The following is a 16,680-nucleotide window of genomic DNA, read 5'->3' on the forward strand; positions in this document are numbered from 1 at the left end:
AGTTTTGCTGTGTTTTTTTTTCCAAATAACTTCATAGCTGTGTCAGTCGGTACATGTAGCCGTTGAGAGTGCGTGACTAGCCTCGTCAGTTTTCCCAGATGCGTGGTGACTGGCAGTCTTTCTGCCATGTAGTGGGGCGTCTCACAGCCCACACAGTCACGTTGCCTACACCAGGTGTTGGCAATCATCACTGCGTGCCCCTCAGTCTGCAGGCACATATATATGCCCAGAACACCCGCAGAAAGGAAGGCCATGGTCCTGGTCCTCTACAGGGTGGCACACTTCCCCAAAGTGCTTGGTGGCATAGATTGCACCCATGTGGCCCTACGTCCACCTAGGCCCACTGAAAACATCTACCACAACCGCAAGCACTGGCATTCCATGAATGTGCAGGTTGTATGTGATGCCAAGGGAATCATCACCTCTCTTCATGCAAACTATCCAGGTCCACCCATGACAGTTTCATATACAGAATGTCCACCCTGATCCGGGCCCTGGAAGCTGGGAAGCATGGCGACACATTGCTCATAGGTTAGTACAAATGCCTGTGCACATGCATGCATGTCACACACAGACAAATACACAAACCCAACTAATGACAACCATCATGACCTCCCCAAGGGACAGTGCCTACCCTCTCAGCACCCATATGATGACGCCAATCCGGAACCCCCTCCACACCCTCCCAGGTAAGATACAATGCAGCCCATATTGCAACCACGGCCATGGTGGAGCGCACATTCAGAGTGCTCAAGTCACGCCTACGCTCCCTTGATCGCTCTGGCGGCCAACTACTATATGCACCCCCAATAGTGTGCAGGATCATTGTGGCAGCATGTGCCCTGCACAACGTCACAGCACGGCGGGGTGTACCGGTGGACATGGTGGTTCCCCCACATCCCCAACCAAATGCACAGGCACTGCTAATGGGAGGGGAAAGGGTACGTGGCGAGGCAGCCCGGACCCAGCTTGTGGCTACATTTTACACCTAGAATTCCACCCCTGCGGAGTGCACACAGGCCTGGCACATACAAGGTGACAATCGATGATGACTAAGAGACAGTCAACTGTCACAACCTTAACACCCTGAGAATGACTGCACGGAAATGCTACATTGTGTGCATCCCTAGCTACTTAAACATAACCAAAAGGAACACAGGCAAGGTGAATATCCCACCACCCCCCTGCAAAGCAGGCCATATAAATCACTGGTATGTCACCCAAACCCTCCCAACTCCCATGACCCCTGTCCTCCATGCCATGCCATGGCATGCAACAGCTGAACAGCCAACCCAATGCACAACACATGACACAATCGTCATTAAGTGCAACGTGAGAAATGTAGACCAGCATGAGAAATGCACACCTGACATGGGACCTGATGAACTCACTTGGCAAAACTCTACCACACATACAAAGGGGGTCATTATGAGTATGGCGGTATGCCATAGATGATGCCGGTATGTCACTGGCACCGTCCATACCGTACTGCCATATTACGAGTAACCCTGGTGGGTGGCGGGCTGTGTGGTGGTCATCACAGCTGCACCTGCAGCTACCACTATCGGTGGGCCCGTGTCAGCACATGTTACGTACTGTTGGGTTGCAAGGGTGCCAGGGTATGATGCAATAGTAGCATCACCTGGAGCCGCAGGGGGTGGTGGGATGGCTGCACCAGCATGTGGCTGGACATCCTGCCCCTGTGGTGCACCCCTGCCTCTTCGCGCTCTACAGCCACCCTGGCCACCCTGGACTCCACGTACTCCCTGGTCATCCCGGCCACGTGCCCGACCACTCCCAACACTGGCAGGACACCCAGCTGAGCCCCCCATAACCATTGGTGGCCTCCCAATCATGGCACATATGTACTACTGCCAATAGGAGGTGGACTGAACAATTGTCCTGGTCAATTGGGGTGAAGGGGGCAGGGTACGTGATAGTAGATGCACCCCTGTGCTCCTGCAAGGCTCCCTGTGGACCCTGGGGATAAGTGACAGTCACGCAACGCCCAGGCACCCAAAAAATACAAGAAAAAGGTATACGCAACCCCTGCAGCCCATGTGCGTGTAAAAAAACCTCACGCAGTATGCTGTGGCACCCAGGAACACAAAAAAGCATACGCGATTAACACGCGGGCTACTATGAAGTCAATAAATGGGGTACGTGACAAACAGGGGCACCCGCAGTTGGAAAAGTAGCATGCAATAGCGTGCACGACTCACCATCTGCGTGGAAAATAAATACGCGTAGGCACTGTAACCGCTGTGAAGTAATCCTGTGTGAACCCCAAAGTAGGAAAAACACACACGTCGGTCTCCACTGAAAGCACGTACAGTGTGCTGCAGGCCCACACGAACCATTTACACGTGCAGAAAGAAATGCTGCGCGTGTTACATCGCTTACGCGCTAAGGCCCTTTCCTTGAATTACACGCTGACATGCAGTTTTTTCACGTGCCAATTCACTCTGCATCAAGCTGGCCACGCAACAACACACGGAAGACCACGCTCCTGCCCATAAGGCCATTTTCCTGCCCCTGGGAGCCCCTAGGAGTCTCCTGCAAGCCATCTGCTGCTGCCTGCCTGCCTGCTGCCAACAGTGCCCTGCCATTTGGTGCCTGCACATCAGCCATCTGCAGGGGTCCAGTTGCTGTGACCACCCCTGCTGGAACAGAAGACTCCTGACTGGTATCCCATCACTCCACAGCCCAGCCACAGGACCCAGTTGCCCACCCACACCTGCCTCAGGGGTTGCCATGTCCGACCCAACACCATTGGGCACCAGTGGCAACCCCCCAGCAGGGAGTCAGAGGGCTGCCAACTTCAGTGCTAATGAAGTTGGCATCCTGGTGGAGCAAGTCCTAGGGCATTATGATGCCCTCTTCACACCATCGCGCGCCGACAAGGAAGGACGGAAGAGGATCTGGAAGGACATAGTGGGTGCCATCAACGCGGAGGGGGTGGCACCCCGTGACATCAAACACATCCAGAAGTGCTGGGAGGACTACAAGTCCAGGACCCTCAAGAAGGCCTGGTGCCTCTTGGATGCAGCGGATGCAGTGGGGCGCCGGGTCCACCTTACCACCCAGCAGATGAGGGTCCTGGAGTGCATTCGCCCAGTGCTTCATCACCAGATCCTCAGGATGCAGGCCCGTCTGGAGTCGAGGGTTAAGTGCCCATGCAGTCCCGTTTTAAACAGTGCATGTTGCAGTGTGATGGTAGTTAGCTACTTGGCTGTATGTGTGATATGGGTCATGTATGGATGTGTTTGTGCAGGGACATGATGGTGCTGCATGTGAGTCCAGTCAGGCGTTAGCCACAAGGATGGTGTATGTGTTACAATGCATCATGCAGAGCAGCATGCGGAATGCACACATGTATGCATGCCTGTGTCTGTACTTGGACATGTTTGGGGTGTGAGAGATGGGTGCTGCTGTCAGGGACATGCATGGTTTAGATGTCCGTTGTCAGGTGTATTGCCCCATGTTCAAGTTATTATGCTGCAACATTTGATGCTGTGGGCTTAGAAAATCCAAGATGGCTGAAAAGCCCACATTTGCGCCAGAATCCAGGAAAACCGCACAGTTTTTGCACACACCAAAATGGTCGCCTGACCTGCCACCCACCAGTGCGAGTGTGATGGGCCAGAAGCACCATGAGTGAAACGTGGTGCCAAAGGAAAAACAGCAGTGCCTGTTAGCTAAAAAAGCGCTTTGAAATCACCTTTGTTTCTCTGAATGCAAGCTCAAAATGCCTATTTCAAACATTGCAAGATATTCAAAAATCTTACTGAACACCAGCAGACGTCTGGTAGAATGAAGTCTTGTGTGCATACAAAATCTGGAAAGATGAAGAGTCTAAAATAATGTTCATAACAAAACTGGCTGAGCTGTGGATGACAGCAGCTCAAGTGACAATGGATTTAAAGCCACTAAAATCGAAATGTTTAAAATAAATGAGTGACCTACTTTTGAGTGTCACATAGGTTGCAACTGTTTAAATGTCATAGTTTTGAACTTAGAATCAGCGTTCCAGCTGCATGAGTAAAAATTGTAAGTTTGATTTGAATGAAGATAAATTGGAACAAAAGTGACATTTGGCTGAAGCCTGGCTTAAAGGGATTGAATTCTGCCCGGCAACAACCCCCGACAGGAGTTGAAACTTGCCCAGCAACTGCATTCACAGGCCTGGCCTGCCTTCTGCTGCCCCCACCAAAAGGAGATTACACCTCTCTGATTGAATCAGGGGAGGCGTACCTGGGACGGCAGGGAAACAGAACAATGAACTCCCTTGGCTTCAAAGCAATTGCTAAATCAGGAGGTCGTAAATGGCTTCCTCTTGGAAGGAAATGGGAGGGGCACTGCCTCTGTGAGCCAGTTGAGTTTGGAGGAAGTGGACAAACCAGAAATTCCCCCATGTGCTTTGGGACTTAACCACACCCATCTGGGCCAGAGCATAATTTTAAAAAGATGGATAATTCATAGTACAAAATTGTCAAAATTATATAAATAATATCATTATTCCTGTGATTTTTCTGTGCACATTTTAAGAGGTGTTAGGGCTCTGTGGTATGTTCTGGGGGTAGTATCGGAAAATAGGGTATTACTCCAAATGTCTGTATGTTAAAAATCTGACACTTCATCATCTGATGCCTATATTCCTTGCGCACATTTGTGTAAATTCTGGAAAAATGTAGATATTGTGTTCTGGATGAAAAGGGCAGAATCCTTTCAGAAGTGGACACAACATCTTACAAAGACAGGGATCGCATGGTTTGGTGATACAGAAAATATGTTAACTGGACATATAATATTAGAAGAATTGTACATAGATAAATATGCATTGAATCAAAAAATAGATTTGTGTGCAAAGTGACAAGGGGAGGATTCTCTGACCCATAAACATACCTCATCACAATGACACTCCATTTCCTTCCCCCAATCAAGGGAGAGAGGAGAATTTGGCCAATGATAAGTTGTGAGGGGCAGGCTTAGTTATGCCCACGTACACACCCATTTTGGTGATACAATTTCTGCTATAAGTAAGGATGGCAAGCCTTAGTGGGATCTTCCAGATTCACTCAGCACCTGAACATTGGCAGGATGCTAAGCACAAGAAAACCAGACTCCAGATTCCAGAACTTTGAAGCAGAGGGCCTACTGTAAGCTGAACTCTTCTCAGCTGGCCTTCCAATCTTGCAAACTGATTTTACCCCAGACTTCCAAGGGGCACATCAGCCGGGCTGTGCTGTTTCTGCTTCTTTGCCAAGAACTTTTGCCAGAACCAGACCCAGAAAACAGAGCTGTATCCAGAACCACAGACCAGACCAGACCGCTGTGCAGTGCCGATAGCAGACCAGACCAGACCAGACCGCTGTGCAGTGCCAGACCCAGACCAGAGGCCACGCTGTGAGCAGAACCAGTGGCGGCCTATTCCAGTCCAAAATTAGGAGTGAGTATCCACCTGTGCAGAACTGCATAGAAATCGTGTGTCCATTCTGTGATTTCAAAGCTGTGAAAGTGTCATTTGTCATTCTGAATCTTTACTTAATTTCTGAAAATCTACCTCCACAAAAACGTCCATATCTTTTGAACCGTATGGCCTAGAAGCGAGATTTAACTTTCATTTTAAAGCTAAGAACCTAGCTTTCCAACCTAATAAGACATCCCAACTCCTTCTAGTTTTTCCATAATCGCGATCGACGCACTCGGAAAAAGTGCAGCGAATTGCAAACTGGCTCAATTTCACCACTTGTAAAAATAACTGCTTCTTGCTTTCCACTGCTGAAATTCGTTTTCACTCTGAAAATCATTCCTGAATCATTGCTAGTGTTGACCTGAACTAATTCAAAGTAGCTATCACCTACTCTGAATCTCCTATAGGAAATTAAAATAATTTTTAGCATATTTTTCACTTCATTGCAAATCACATGTAAAAGTATTTTTGACTGTTTAAAAGCATACTGGTTGCTCTAAGATTGCTAGGGGGGAACTGAACTGGTTTTGATTGTATTCCTGAAAACGTGTGTGCCCTCATTTCCATCTCTTCATATTGCATAGGGGGGGAGTGAGTTGTCATAAAGAAAAAAGTGATCATCTCATCTATAGTTGAAACCATATCAGTTTATTTCTGTGCTGCATTCTTCCATCATTGCTTTTCCTTGAAACCATAAAAGTATTCTCTGATACCTTATCCTTTCTATACCAACTCCTAAGTAATTAAAGAATTTTGCTAGTGTAATATTATCCATTGTTGATCACTGTTATCTTCATAAGTGTGCTATCAAATATTAATTTATTCATAAAAGTGTGATATATATATATATTGTTTAATTTTTCAAATAAATCTTTTTAGCTCAGTGAGGTCAGGGGGATTCCAAAGAGAGGGGCGTTATATAAGGGTTCATCATCCAGATTTATGAACTTGTCATAAAAATATATAAATAAGGGCTTCCATTGGACATCCCAGACTAGGCATTGACGTAGTTGGAGTGCTGAATTGAAGTCACTTACACCGTGTGTCTGAGTAGTGTGTGAGTGACTGGTCAACACCATGGATGCATGACACATGTCCGTGACGATGTGTTGATTCACTGATACAGCCTAGTCATCCTAGTACCCACTGTGTCTGGGAGTATACACGGCCAGATGCATGACCCTCTGGTGATGTGTGTGCATAAGATCAGCATGTCCCATGATTCATGTGAGTTTCAGCCCGCCATTGGATATTTCTATGGTGCCTTGGACATGGAAGCAAATGTTTGTTGCATGTTCCATGCCTGTTGCTGCATGTGTGTTGCCTGCACTGACCCATGTGTTTTGTAGGGACATGATGGAAGTGACGTTTGACAGTGCCACTCATGTGCTATTGGTTTCTGTCTAGGGGACTATTGTACAGTACCCTGATGCTTGTGTTCAATGTCTCTCTTTACACAGCGGCGAGTGAAGAAGAGGGCGGAGACGGCGCTGTGGAGGAAAGCAGCAGGGATGCCTCTACCGGCCGGCGATGCAAGGCCCAGGCACCCTCCCAGGAAATTCCATCATCCGGGAGTGAGGGGACTGGTGCCTCGTCCACCACTACGGCTGCAGTGGAAGGGGCGGGTGACCCCCCACAGGGGCTTGCGATGGTGGTGTGTACGGAGGAGGAGGAGGCCGTTTCAGAGCCGCCCACGGGGCCTGGTGGGGGTGGTACCACTGCTGCAAGTGGTGCAGTCCAGGGGCAGGAGGCTGCACAGGTCCCCGCGCAATGTGGGTTTTCTCAGTCATGTGTCGCCATTGTGTGGGTCTGATGGACATGTATTCATGGGCATGCTGGTTATTTGGTATCTATTATGACATAGGGAATTCAATGTGGAGTGGATGAAATGCTTGGTTGGGTGTTTGGACTGGGGTGGCGTGGGGTGGGATTTGGGTGGCCATAAAGGCCATGGGTCTGGATTGTGATGACGTGTTGGGTCGGGGGACATGAGTTAAGGCCTGCTGGCAGGTTGCCGTCACTGGGGGTGGGGTGGGGGACATGAGTCGGGGCCTGCTGGCAGGTTGCTGTCACTGGGGGTGGGGTGGGGTCATGACTCAGGGCCTGCTGGCAGGTTGTCATCACAGGGGTTGGGTGGGGGACATGTGTCAGGGCTCCCAAGTGCATGGTGCCATGTGGCCTGCCTGCGGGGCATGGTCTGGGGTGATAGACTGCCTGTGGGGCGTAGTCTGGGGTGATGGGCTGCCTGCAGGGCATGGTCTGGGGTGATGGGCTGCCTGCGGGGCATGCCCAGGGGTGTATGGTGGTTCCCTGTGGTGTGGGCTGCCTGTGGGGCATGAGGAGGAGGGGAGGGGCACACCTGGGAGGGCCCACACTGCCAAATTGCATGTGAAACTCCACGTGCACCCCCGGAATATGTGCGGGCAGCCCATCCACCCTCCCCATGCCCCGCAGGCAGCCCATCACCCCAGCGCATGCACCACAGGCAGCCCATCACCTCTGCACATGCCCCACAGGCAGCCCATCACCTCTGCACATGCCCCACAGACAGCCCATCACCCCTGCACATGCACCACATGCAGCCCATCACCCCTGCACATGCCCCACAGCCAGCACACACCACAGGGGGGACTTTTTTCACGCTATTTGCCTGGTGCGAGCGGGGTACGCGTAGTCCGAGGGGTGCGCTTGGGGCTGCGCGTGGAGTTTTACACGCGATTAGCCTGGCGCGAGCAGGGTACGTGTATTTCGAGGGGTGCGTATGGAGTTTTACACACAATTAGCCTGGCACGAGCGGGGTATGCGTATTCCGAGGGGTGCGCATTGAGTTTTACACATGATTAGCCTGGTGCGAGTGGGGCACGCGTATTCCGAGGGGTGCGTATGGAGTTTTACACACAATTAGCCTGGCACGAGCGAGATATGCATATTCCGAGGGGTGCGCTGGGAGTTTTATACGCGATTGGCCTGGCGCAAAAGGGGTACGTGTATTCCAAGGGGTGCGCAGGGAGTTTTACACGCGACTGGCCTGGCGCGAGCAGGGTACGGGTATTCCGAGAGGTGCACAGGGAGTTTTACACGCGATTGGGTTCTCGCTTGTGGGCTGTGTGGCATATTTAGCGCATTTTAGTTGTTGGGGGTGGCGTATGCTGGTCCACTGGCCTTTGCGCCATGTAGGGGATTTGTGCGGGTTTTTTGGCGCACAGGCGGGGTTGGGGGCATAACTGGCGCTGCTGCAGGGTCGCTGGACCACTCTGCTCCACGGCTGGTTATGGATGTAAGGATCCATGAATACGCTGTGCGTGAAAATGGGTTTTGGCGCACGTGGCTGGCGTAGGCTGGCGCACGTGCACTCTGTGCGCCAGCCGCGTGTGCCACTTCTGCGCTTGATTCCATGAATTACCCCCATAGTTCTCTATGGCAGTGTCCACTTTCATGTTTTTAAACTTGAGATTGGGCGTGTGCAATAAGCCCAGAACCCGTCTTCCATCGAAAACAAAACAATACAACTATTTTAGCTCCAGACTGAGCGCCAGGGCGTGAATGTATCTATCACCACGCTTCAAGGGCGGTATACCGGCCCAGTGCCCTTTCTAGCATGTACCTGCCAGAAAATGAAATAAATAATGTCTGACTGTGTTAAATGGTACAAGAAAAGCAGAACAAAGAAGGGCAACAATCTTGTGATGGCCTTCCCTATCCCTCAGGACCCTAAATAATATTTTCAACATGTCAATAAAAATATGTTTATAATTCACTGAATGCATGGAAAAAGAAATATTAGTCCGTGCAATTTATAAAAAAATATATTGACACTTCTTAAATATTTTAGAGCCCTGTCGGACAGGACAGGATGCTGCAGGACTGTAGGAATTATTTTCTTTATTTTTAGAAACTGTCTGGCAGATTTTTCAAAAGGCATCTGGCAAGATCACCAAAAAAGAAAAAGAAAAATAGTACTCTGCGGGAATGGGGACTTACCACTTGCTGGCACCGAACTTCTCGGAAAGCCGGTGTTGTCATCCCCCGATGTTACCGGAAAGTCAGGTGCCAGTAAGTCACTACAGGTCCGGCGGCAACCTGCCGGTAGTACCAGCACGGTTATCGCCAGGCCCATAATAAGGCCCTATGTGTAAAGGAATCTTGGAGGGTCCTTAAAAAATATATACAATTACCTATTATGCCCTGCGCCAGCAGCCTATATCAAAGCAAGAAGAGCAGAACAAAAAGAGGAGTGAAATTTAGAATAAAATATTGCCTGGGTTAAATCTTGGCACAGCAGTGAATATTTTAGGAACACCCAACGTTTTCTTGCTCTGCTTTATTTTACAAGTTATAGGGCCTCATTACGACCCAGGCGCTAATGGGTAAACAGCGCTGTAAAAGGCTGCGGCGCCGTTAACCTATTAGCGCCTAATTACGAGGTCCCTTTGCGGGACCCGACCTTAACGGCTGGTTTTACCAGCCGTTAAAGTAGGGACCCGCAAAGGGACCTTGGTGCTAAGTACGGTGCCGCAATTTGCGGCACCGTACTTAGCGCCTTCCCCATTCCCATTGAGCCCTCTGGGGCAAAAATGGGAATGGGGAAGGGCCATGGCGGCATGGGGAATTACCGCCCCGCCAACCTCGGAAATGGGTGGTAATTCCCCATTCCGCCATGGCGGACACCGGCATGGACCATGGTGCTAACAGCACCATGGTCCTTCGCCTGGGCCGTAATGAGGCCCATAGATACAATACTGGCTGTAAATGTACTCGCCTGTTCACAATTGTGCAGATTGCGTCTAGTTCCTCTCATGAGCACAGGCTAGCGTATCAATGCATCCAAATGTTAGAACAACTTCAGCAATTACTTTATGTTGGAGAAAGATTTTTATTTTCACAATTACATTACCAAGTTTTGCTGTGTTTTTTTTTTCCAAATAACTTCATAGCTGTGTCAGTCGGTACATGTAGCCGTTGAGAGTGCGTGACTAGCCTCGTCAGTTTTCCCAGATGCGTGGTGACTGGCAGTCTTTCTGCCATGTAGTGGGGCATCTCACAGCCCACACAGTCACGTTGCCTACACCAGGTGTTGGCAATCATCACTGCGTGCCCCTCAGTCTGCAGGCACATATATATGCCCAGAACACCCGCAGAAAGGAAGGCTATGGTCCTGGTCCTCTACAGGGTGGCACACTTCCCCAAAGTGCTTGGTGGCATAGATTGCACCCATGTGGCCCTACGTCCACCTAGGCCCACTGAAAACATCTACCACAACCGCAAGCACTGGCATTCCATGAATGTGCAGGTTGTATGTGATGCCAAGGGAATCATCACCTCTCTTCATGCAAACTATCCAGGTCCACCCATGACAGTTTCATATACAGAATGTCCACCCTGATCCGGGCCCTGGAAGCTGGGAAGCATGGCGACACATGGCTCATAGGTTAGTACAAATGCCTGTGCACATGCATGCATGTCACACACAGACAAATACACAAACCCAACTAATGACAACCATCATGACCTCCCCAAGGGACAGTGCCTACCCTCTCAGCACCCATATGATGACGCCAATCCGGAACCCCCTCCACACCCTCCCAGGTAAGATACAATGCAGCCCATATTGCAACCACGGCCATGGTGGAGCGCACATTCAGAGTGCTCAAGTCACGCCTACGCTCCCTTGATCGCTCTGGCGGCCAACTACTATATGCACCCCCAATAGTGTGCAGGATCATTGTGGCAGCATGTGCCCTGCACAACGTCACAGCACGGCGGGGTGTACCGGTGGACATGGTGGTTCCCCCACATCCCCAACCAAATGTACAGGCACTGCTAATGGGAGGGGAAAGGGTACGTGGCGAGGCAGCCCGGACCCAGCTTGTGGCTACATTTTACACCTAGAATTCCACCACTGCGGAGTGCACACAGGCCTGGCACATACAAGGTGACAATCGATGATGACTAAGAGACAGTCAACTGTCACAACCTTAACACCCTGAGAATGACTGCACGGAAATGCTACATTGTGTGCATCCCTAGCTACTTAAACATAACCAAAAGGAACACAGGCAAGGTGAATATCCCACCACCCCCCTGCAAAGCAGGCCATATAAATCACTGGTATGTCACCCAAACCCTCCCAACTCCCATGACCCCTGTCCTCCATGCCATGCCATGGCATGCAACAGCTGAACAGCCAACCCAATGCACAACACATGACACAATCGTCATTAAGTGCAACGTGAGAAATGTAGACCAGCATGAGAAATTCACACCTGACATGGGACCTGATGAACTCACTTGGCAAAACTCTACCACACATACAAAGGGGGTCATTATGAGTATGGCGGTATGCCATAGATGATGCCGGTATGTCACTGGCACCGTCCATACCGTACTGCCATATTACGAGTAACCCTGGTGGGTGGCGGGCTGTGTGGTGGTCATCACAGCTGCACCTGCAGCTACCACTATCGGTGGGCCCGTGTCAGCACATGTTACGTACTGTCGGGTTGCAAGGGTGCCAGGGTATGATGCAATAGTAGCATCACCTGGAGCCGCAGGGGGTGGTGGGATGGCTGCACCAGCATGTGGCTGGACATCCTGCCCCTGTGGTGCACCCCTGCCTCTTCGCGCTCTACAGCCACCCTGGCCACCCTGGACTCCACGTACTCCCTGGTCATCCCGGCCACGTGCCCGACCACTCCCAACACTGGCAGGACACCCAGCTGAGCCCCCCATAACCATTGGTGGCCTCCCAATCATGGCACATATGTACTACTGCCAATAGGAGGTGGACTGAACAATTGTCCTGGTCAATTGGGGTGAAGGGGGCAGGGTACGTGATAGTAGATGCACCCCTGTGCTCCTGCAAGGCTCCCTGTGGACCCTGGGGATAAGTGACAGTCACGCAACGCCCAGGCACCCAAAAAATACAAGAAAAAGGTATACGCAACCCCTGCAGCCCATGTGCGTGTAAAAAAACCTCACGCAGTATGCTGTGGCACCCAGGAACACAAAAAAGCATACGCGATTAACACGCGGGCTACTATGACGTCAATAAATGGGGTACGTGACAAACAGGGGCACCCGCAGTTGGAAAAGTAGCATGCAATAGCGTGCACGACTCACCATCTGCATGGAAAATAAATACGCGTAGGCACTGTAACCGCTGTGAAGTAATCCTGTGTGAACCCCAAAGTAGGAAAAACACACACGTCGGTCTCCACTGAAAGCACGTACAGTGTGCTGCAGGCCCACACGAACCATTTACACGTGCAGAAAGAAATGCTGCGCGTGTTACATCGCTTACGCGCTAAGGCCCTTTCCTTGAATTACACGCTGACATGCAGTTTTTTCACGTGCTAATTCACTCTGCATCAAGCTGGCCACGCAACAACACACGGAAGACCACGCTCCTGCCCATAAGGCCATTTTCCTGCCCCTGGGAGCCCCTAGGAGTCTCCTACAAGCCATCTGCTGCTGCTTGCTGCCAACAGTGCCCTGCCATTTGGTGCCTGCACATCAGCCATCTGCAGGGGTCCAGTTGCTGTGACCACCCCTGCTGGAACAGAAGACTCCTGACTGGTATCCCATCACTCCACAGCACAGCCACAGGACCCAGTTGCCCACCCACACCTGCCTCAGGGGTTGCCATGTCCGACCCAACACCATTGGGCACCAGTGGCAACCCCCCAGCAGGGAGTCAGAGGGCTGCCAACTTCAGTGCTAATGAAGTTGGCATCCTGGTGGAGCAAGTCCTAGGGCATTATGATGCCCTCTTCACACCATCGCGCGCCGACAAGGAAGGACGGAAGAGGATCTGGAAGGACATAGTGGGTGCCATCAACGCGGAGGGGGTGGCACCCCGTGACATCAAACACATCCAGAAGTGCTGGGAGGACTACAAGTCCAGGACCCTCAAGAAGGCCTGGTGCCTCTTGGATGCAGCGGATGCAGTGGGGCGCCGGGTCCACCTTACCACCCAGCAGATGAGGGTCCTGGAGTGCATTCGCCCAGTGCTTCATCACCAGATCCTCAGGATGCAGGCCCGTCTGGAGTCGAGGGTTAAGTGCCCATGCAGTCCCGTTTTAAACAGTGCATGTTGCAGTGTGATGGTAGTTAGCTACTTGGCTGTATGTGTGATATGGGTCATGTATGGATGTGTTTGTGCAGGGACATGATGGTGCTGCATGTGAGTCCAGTCAGGCGTGAGCCACAAGGATGGTGTATGTGTTACAATGCATCATGCAGAGCAGCATGCGGAATGCACACATGTATGCATGCCTGTGTCTGTACTTGGACATGTTTGGGGTGTGAGAGATGGGTGCTGCTGTCAGGGACATGCATGGTTTAGATGTCCGTTGTCAGGTGTATTGACCCATGTTCAAGTTATTATGCTGCAACATTTGATGCTGTGGGCTTAGAAAATCCAAGATGGCTGAAAAGCCCACATTTGCGCCAGAATCCAGGAAAACCGCACAGTTTTTGCACACACCAAAATGGTCGCCTGACCTGCCACCCACCAGTGCGAGTGTGATGGGCCAGAAGCACCATGAGTGAAACGTGGTGCCAAAGGAAAAACAGCAGTGCCTGCTAGCTAAAAAAGCGCTTTGAAATCACCTTTGTTTCTCTGAATGCAAGCTCAAAATGCCTATTTCAAACATTGCAAGATATTCAAAAATCTTACTGAACACCAGCAGACGTCTGGTAGAATGAAGTCTTGTGTGCATACAAAATCTGGAAAGATGAAGAGTCTAAAATAATGTTCATAACAAAACTGGCTGAGCTGTGGATGACAGCAGCTCAAGTGACAATGGATTTAAAGCCACTAAAATCGAAATGTTTAAAATAAATGAGTGACCTACTTTTGAGTGTCACATAGGTTGCAACTGTTTAAATGTCATAGTTTTGAACTTAGAATCAGCGTTCCAGCTGCATGAGTAAAAATTGTAAGTTTGATTTGAATGAAGATAAATTGGAACAAAAGTGACATTTGGCTGAAGCCTGGCTTAAAGGGATTGAATTCTGCCCGGCAACAACCCCCGACAGGAGTTGAAACTTGCCCAGCAACTGCATTCACAGGCCTGGCCTGCCTTCTGCTGCCCCCACCAAAAGGAGATTACACCTCTCTGATTGAATCAGGGGAGGCGTACCTGGGACGGCAGGGAAACAGAACAATGAACTCCCTTGGATTCAAAGCAATTGCTAAATCAGGAGGTCGTAAATGGCTTCCTCTTGGAAGGAAATGGGAGGGGCACTGCCTCTGTGAGCCAGTTGAGTTTGGAGGAAGTGGACAAACCAGAAATTCCCCCATGTGCTTTGGGACTTAACCACACCCATCTGGGCCAGAGCATAATTTTAAAAAGATGGATAATTCATAGTACAAAATTGTCAAAATTATATAAATAATATCATTATTCCTGTGATTTTTCTGTGCACATTTTAAGAGGTGTTAGGGCTCTGTGGTATGTTCTGGGGGTAGTATCGGAAAATAGGGTATTACTCCAAATGTCTGTATGTTAAAAATCTGACACTTCATCATCTGATGCCTATATTCCTTGCGCACATTTGTGTAAATTCTGGAAAAATGTAGATATTGTGTTCTGGATGAAAAGGGCAGAATCCTTTCAGAAGTGGACACAACATCTTACAAAGACAGGGATCGCATGGTTTGGTGACAGAAAATATGTTAACTGGACATATAATATTAGAAGAATTGTACATAGATAAATATGCATTGAATCAAAAAATAGATTTGTGTGCAAAGTGACAAGGGGAGGATTCTCTGACCCATAAACATACCTCATCACGATGACACTCCATTTCCTTCCCCCAATCAAGGGAGAGAGGAGAATTTGGCCAATGATAAGTTGTGAGGGGCAGGCTTAGTTATGCCCACGCACACACCCATTTTGGTGATGCAATTTCTGCTATAAGTAAGGATGGCAAGCCTTAGTGGGATCTTCCAGATTCACTCAGCACCTGAACATTGGCAGGATGCTCTGCACAAGAAAACCAGACTCCAGATTCCAGAACTTTGAAGCAGAGGGCCTACTGCAAGCTGAACTCTTCTCAGCTGGCCTTCCAATCTTGCAAACTGATTTTACCCCAGACTTCCAAGGGGCACATCAGCCGGGCTGTGCTGTTTCTGCTTCTTTGCCAAGAACTTTTGCCAGAACCAGACCCAGAAAACAGAGCTGTATCCAGAACCACAGACCAGACCAGAACGCTGTGCAGTGCCGATAGCAGACCAGACCAGACCAGACCGCTGTGCAGTGCCAGACCCAGACCAGAGGCCACGCTGTGAGCAGAACCAGTGGCGGCCTATTCCAGTCCAAAATTAGGAGTGAGTATCCACCTGTCCAGAACTGCATAGAAATCGTGTGTCCATTCTGTGATTTCAAAGCTGTGAAAGTGTCATTTGTCATTCTGAATCTTTACTTCGTTTCTGAAAATCTACCTCCACAAAAACGTCCATATCTTTTGAACCGTATGGCCTAGAAGCGAGATTTAACTTTCATTTTAAAGCTAAGAACCTAGCTTTCCAACCCAGTAAGACATCCCAACTCCTTATAGTTTTTCCATAATCGCGATCGACGCACTTGGAAAAAGTGCAGCGAATTGAAAACTGGCTCAATTTCACCACTTGTAAAAATAGCTGCTTCTTGCTTTCCACTGCTGAAATTCGTTTTCACTCTGAAAATCATTCCTGAATCATTGCTAGTGTTGACCTGAACTAATTCAAAGTAGCTATCACCTACTCTGAATCTCCTATAGGAAATTAAAATAATTTTTAGCATATTTTTCACTTCATTGCAAATCACATGTAAAAGTATTTTTGACTGTTTAAAAGCATACTGGTTGTTCTAAGATTGCTAGGGGGGAACTGAACTGGTTTTGATTGTATTCCTGAAAACCTGTGTGCCCTCATTTCCATCTCTTCATATTGCATAGGGGGGGGAGTGAGTTGTCATAAAGAAAAAAGTGATCATCTCATCTATAGTTGAAACCATATCAGTTTATTTCTGTGCTGCATTCTTCCATCATTGCTTTTCCTTGAAACCATAAAAGTATTCTCTGATACCTTATCCTTTCTATACCAACTCCTAAGTAATTAAAGAATTTTGCTAGTGTAATATTATCCATTGTTGATCACTGTTATCTTCATAAGTGTGCTATCAAATATTAATTTATTCATAAAAGTGTGATATATATAT

This window comes from Ambystoma mexicanum, chromosome 1q, assembly GCF_040938575.1.
Source record: "Ambystoma mexicanum isolate Mex_15411 chromosome 1q, UKY_AmexF1_1, whole genome shotgun sequence".
Lineage (NCBI taxonomy): Eukaryota > Metazoa > Chordata > Amphibia > Caudata > Ambystomatidae > Ambystoma > Ambystoma mexicanum.